A 6,000-nucleotide genomic window follows, 5' to 3' on the forward strand; every position below is an offset into this window, starting at 1 on the left:
ATATACATGAAACAGGGGGTATTAGAGATACTATGGTAGTACGTGTCCTCAGACATATCCATTACGTGTACACATCTACATGAAACAGGGGGTGTTAGAGATACTACGGTAGTACGTGTCCTCAGACCTATCCACTACCAGGACACATCTACATGAAACAGGGGGTGTTAGAGATACTACGGTAGGATGAGTTCTCAGACCTACCCACTACCAGTACACATCTACATGAAACAGCGGGTGATAGAGATACTACGGTAGTACGTGTCTTCAGACCAATCCACTACCAGTACACATCTACATGAAACAGGGGGTGTTAGAGATACTACGGTAGGATGTGTTCTCAGACCTACCCACTACCAGTACACATCTACATGAAACAGCGGATGATAGAGATACTACGGTAGTACGTGTCCGAATGGGTATTAGGGATACTACGGTATTGCGTGTCCTCAGACCTGTCCACTACCAGTTCACATCTACAAGAAACAGGGGGTTAAAGAAATTCTACGGTAGTTCGTGTCCTCAGACCTGTGTAATACCCTACACATCTACATTATACAGTGGGTGTAAGGGATACTACGGTAGTACATGTATTAAATAGGGGGTGTTATAGATACTACGGTAGTACGGGTCCTCAGACCTATCCATTACCCTACACATCTACATTATACAGCCGGTGTTAGAGATAGGATACTACGGTAGTACATGTCGCCCGACCTGTCTAATACAAATACCCTACATATCTACATTATATAGTGGGTGTTAGAGAAATACTGTAGTACGTGTCCTCAGACATATCCACTACGTGTACGCATCTACATGAAACAGGGGTATTAGAGGTACTACGGTAATATGTGTCCTCAGACCTGTGTTATACCCTAAACATCTAATCCGAACTTTGAAAATTCCATCGTCAGCATCGGGAAAATCAGCTATGAGCAGTTAGTTAGAGTTTACGCGGTGCCTTTCAATAGAATATCGCCGTGTAAACCTCTAACACTGTTGAAGTAACATTATACCAGTGTTAGAAATTACGGTAGTACGTGTCCCCAGACCTGTCCAATACCCTGAAACATCTACATTAAACAGGGGGTATTAGACGTAATACGGTAGTACGTGTCCCAGACCTGTCGAATACCCTACATATCTACCTTATTCAGTGGGTGTTAGGGATACCACGGTAGTACGTGTCCTAAGACCTATCCACCACCAGTAAATATCTACATGAAACAGGGGTTGTCAGAATGACTACGATAGTACGTGTCCTCAGACATATCCACTACGTGTACGCATCTACATGAAACAGGTATGAGGACACGTACTACCATAGTATCTCTAACACCCTCTGTTTCATGTAGATGTTTACTGGAAGTGGATAGGTATGAGGACACGTACAACCGTAGGATCTCTAACACCACTTGGTTAATGTAGATGTGTACTGCTAGTGGATAGGTCTGATGACATATACTACCGTAGTTTCATGTAGATGTGTACTGGTAGCGGACAGGCTTGAGGAACGTTCTACCGTAGTATCTCTATCATCCGCTGTTTCATGTAGATTTGTACTGGTAGTGGGTAGTTCTGAGGAGGTAGTGGACAGGTCTGAGGACACATCCTACCGTAGTTTCTCTAACATCCCCTGTTTCATGTGGATGTGTTCTGGTAGATTAGACAGGTCTGAGGTCACGTACTACCTGTTTCATGTAGATGCGTCCTGGTAGTGGATAGGTGTGAGGACACGTACTACCATAGTATCTCTATCACCCGCTGTTTCATGTAGATTTGTACTGGTAGTGGGTAGGTTTGAGAACACATCCTACCGTACACCCTTTGTTTCATGTAGATGTCTACTGGTAGTGGATAGGCCTGAGGACACGTACTTCCGTAGTATCTCTATCATCCGCTGTTTCATGTAGATGTTTACTGGTAGTGGATAGGGCTGAGGACACGGACTACCGCAGTATCCCTAATACCCATTCGGACACGTACTACCGTAGTATCTATAACACCCCCTATTTAATGTAAGGTCTGTTATCCCTAACTCCCCGTGTTTAGTGTAAATGTCTGGGTATTGGACAGGTCTGTTATCCCTAACAGAGATACTACGGTAGTACCTGTTACCACCTCTGTCTAATCCCCTGTAACAAGACTTTTACACTAAACACGGGGTGTTAGGGATATTACAGTAATACATGTCCTCAGGTACGTGTCCTCAGACCTAGCCACTACCAGAACACATCTACAGTAGAACGTTCCTCAAGCCTGTCCGCTACCAGTACACATCTACAAGAAACAGGGGGTTAAAGAAATTCTACGGTAGTTCGTGTCTCCAGACCTGTCTTACGGTAGTACGTGTCCCCAGACCTGTCCAATTCCCTACATATCTACATTATATAGTGGGTGTTAGGGATACCACGGTAGTACGTGTCCTAAGACCTATCCACCACCAGTAAATATCTACATGAAACAGGGGTGGTAAGAATGACTACGATAGAACGTGTTATCAGACCTATCCACTAGCAGTACACATCTACATTAAGCAGGGGGTGTTAGAGATAATACAGTAGTACGTGTCCTCAGATATGTCCAATACCCTAAAACATCTACATTATACCAGATTTTTGTTATCGATACTACAGAGGTACGTGTTCTCAGACCTGTCCACTACCAGAACGCATCTACATTAAACAGGGGTTGTTAGTGATACTACGATAGTACGTGTTATCAGACCGATCCACTACCAGTACACCTCTACCTTAAACAGGGGTTGTTAGTGATACTACGATAGTACGTGTCCTCAGATATGTCCAATACCCTAAAACATCTACATTATACAGCCGGTGTTAGAGATAGGATACTACGGTAGTACATGTATTAAATAGGGGGTGTTATAGATACTACGGTAGTACGAGTATCCCTAACACCCCCTGTTTAGTGAAGATGTGTAGGGTGCTGGACAGGTCTGAGGTAGCGTTCTACCGTAGTATCTCTAGCAACCACTGTTTCATGTAGATGTCTACTGGTAGTGGATAGGTGTGAGGACACGTACTACCATAGTATCTCTATCACCCGCTGTTTCATGTAGAGGTGTACTGGTAGTGGGTAGTTCTGAGGAGGTAGTGGACAGGTCTGAGGCCACGTACTACCGTAGTATCTATAACACCCCCTATTTAATGTAAGGTCTGTTATCCCTAACAGAGATACTACGGTAGTTCATGTCATCAGACCTATCCACTAGCAGTACACATCTACATTAACCAAGTGGTGTTAGAGATCCTACGGTAGGATGTGTTCTCAAACCTACCCACTACCAGTACACATATACATGAAACAGCGGGTGATAGAGATACTACATGAAACAGGGGGTATTAGAGGTACTACGGTAGTACGTGTGCTCAGACATATCGACTACGTGTACACATCTGCATGAAACAGGGGGTGTCAGAGATACTACGGTAGTATGTGTCCCAAGACCTGTCCAATACCCTGAAGCATCTACATTTAACAGGGTATGTAAGGGATACTACGGTAGTACATGTCCCCATACCTGTCGAATACCCTACTACTACGGTAGTACGCTGCCTCAGACCTGTCCAACTCCCTACACATCTTCATTAAACAGGGGGTATTAGAGATACTACGGTAATACGTGTCCTCAGACCTAGCCACTACCAGAACACATCCACATGAAACAGGGGATGTTAGAGAAACTACGGTAGGATGTGTCCTCAGACCTGTGTTATACCCGCCCAATACCCTACATATCTACAGGGTATTAGGGATACTACGGTAGTACCTGTTACCACCTCTGTCTAATCCCCTGTAACAAGACTTTTACACTAAACACGGGGAGTTAGGGATAACAGACCTTACATTAAATAGGGGGTGTTATAGATACTACGGTAGTACGCTACCCCAGACCTGTCCAACACCCCACACATCTTCATTAAACACTACCAGTACACATCTCCATTAAACACGGGGTGTTAGGTGTCCTCAGTCCTATCCACTACCAATAAACATCTACATGAAACAGGGGATGTTAGAGATACTACGGGAGTACGTGTCCTCAGACATATCCACTACCAGTACACGTCTACATGAAACAGGGGGGGTTAGAGATACTACGGTAGTATGTGTCCCAAGACCTGTCCAATACCCTACACATTGAAACAGGGGGTATTAGAGATACTAGAGACGGACGGGTCCTCAGACATGTCCAATACCCTAAAACATCTACATTATACAGCCGGTGTTAGAGATAGGATACTACGGTAGTACCTGTCCTCAGACCTGTCCAATACCCTGAAACATCTACATTAAACAGGGTATGTTAGGGATACTACGGTAGTACGCTACCTCAGACCTGTCCAACACCCTACACATCTTCATTAAACAGGGGGTGTTAGGGATACTACGGTATTTCGTGCCCTCAGACCTATCCATTACTCTACACATCTACATTAAACAGGGGGTCTTAGAGATACTACGGTAGTACGTGTCCTCAGACCTGTCCACTACCAGAACGCATCTACATTAAACAGGGGGTATTAGAGATACTATCGTAGTACGTGTCCTCAGACATGTCCAATACCCTAAACCATCTACATTAAACAGATTTTTGTTATCGATACTACAGAAGTACGTGTTCTCATACCTGTCCAATACCCTACAAATATTGATAAAACAGTAGGTGTTAGGGATACTACGGTAGTATGTGTCCAAAGACCTGTCCAATAAGCAGACATTTACACTACACACGGGTTGTTAGGGATAACAGACCTGTCCAATACCCTGAAACATCTACATTAAACGGGGGGTGTTAGGGATACAACGGTAGTTCGTGCCCTCAGACCTATCCATTACTCTACACATCTACATTAAACAGGGGGTGTTAGAGATACTACGGTATTGCGTGTCCTCAGACCTGTCGAACACCCTACACATGTTCATTTACATTAAATACGGGGTGTAAGGGATACTACGGTAATATGTGTCCTCAGACCTGTGTTATACCCTAAACATCTACATTAAATTGGGAGTTAGAGGTACTACGGTAATATGTGTCCTCAGACCTGTGTAATACCCTACACATCTACATTAAACACGGGGTGTTAGGGATATTACAGTAATACATGTCCTCAGACCTGTCCAATACCCTACACATCTACAAGAAACACGGGGTGTTCGGGATACTACGGTACTGCGTGTCCTCAGACCTGTCGAACACCCTACACATGTTCATTTATATTAAATACGGGGTGTAAGGGATACTACGGTAGTACGTGTCCGAAGACCTGTCCAATACCCTACATTTCTACATTAAACAGTGTTAGGGATACTACGGTAATACCTGTCCTCAGACCTGTCCAATACCCTACACATCTACATTATACAGTGGGTGTTAGAGATACTACGGTAGTACGTGTTCCCAGACATGTCCAATACCCTACATATCTACATTAAACCGGGGGTGTTAAGGATACTACGGTAATACATGTCTCCAGACCTGTCTAAAACCCTGAAACATCTACATTATACAGTGGGTGTTAGGGATACTACGGTAGTTCGTGTCTCCAGACCTGTCTAATACCCTGAAACATCTACATTATACAGTGGATGTTAGGGATACTACGGTAGTACATGTCGCCAGACCTGTCTAATACCCTGAAACATCTACATTATACAGCCGGTGTTAGAGATACTACGGTAGTTCGTGTCCTCAGACCTGTCTAATACCCAGAAACATCTACATTATACAGTGGGTGTAAGGGATACTACGGTAGTACATGTCCCCATACCTGTCGAATACCCTACATATCTACATTATATAGTGGGTGTTAGAGATATTACGGTAGTACGTGTCCTCAGACCTGTCCAATACCCTGAAACATCTACATCATACAGTGGGCGTTAGGGATACTACGGTAGTACATGTCCCCGTACCTGTCGAATTCCCTGAAACATCTACATTACACAGTTGGTGTTAGAGATACTACG

This window comes from Mizuhopecten yessoensis, unplaced genomic scaffold, assembly GCF_002113885.1.
Source record: "Mizuhopecten yessoensis strain PY_sf001 unplaced genomic scaffold, ASM211388v2 scaffold7907, whole genome shotgun sequence".
Taxonomy (NCBI): Eukaryota; Metazoa; Mollusca; class Bivalvia; order Pectinida; family Pectinidae; genus Mizuhopecten; species Mizuhopecten yessoensis.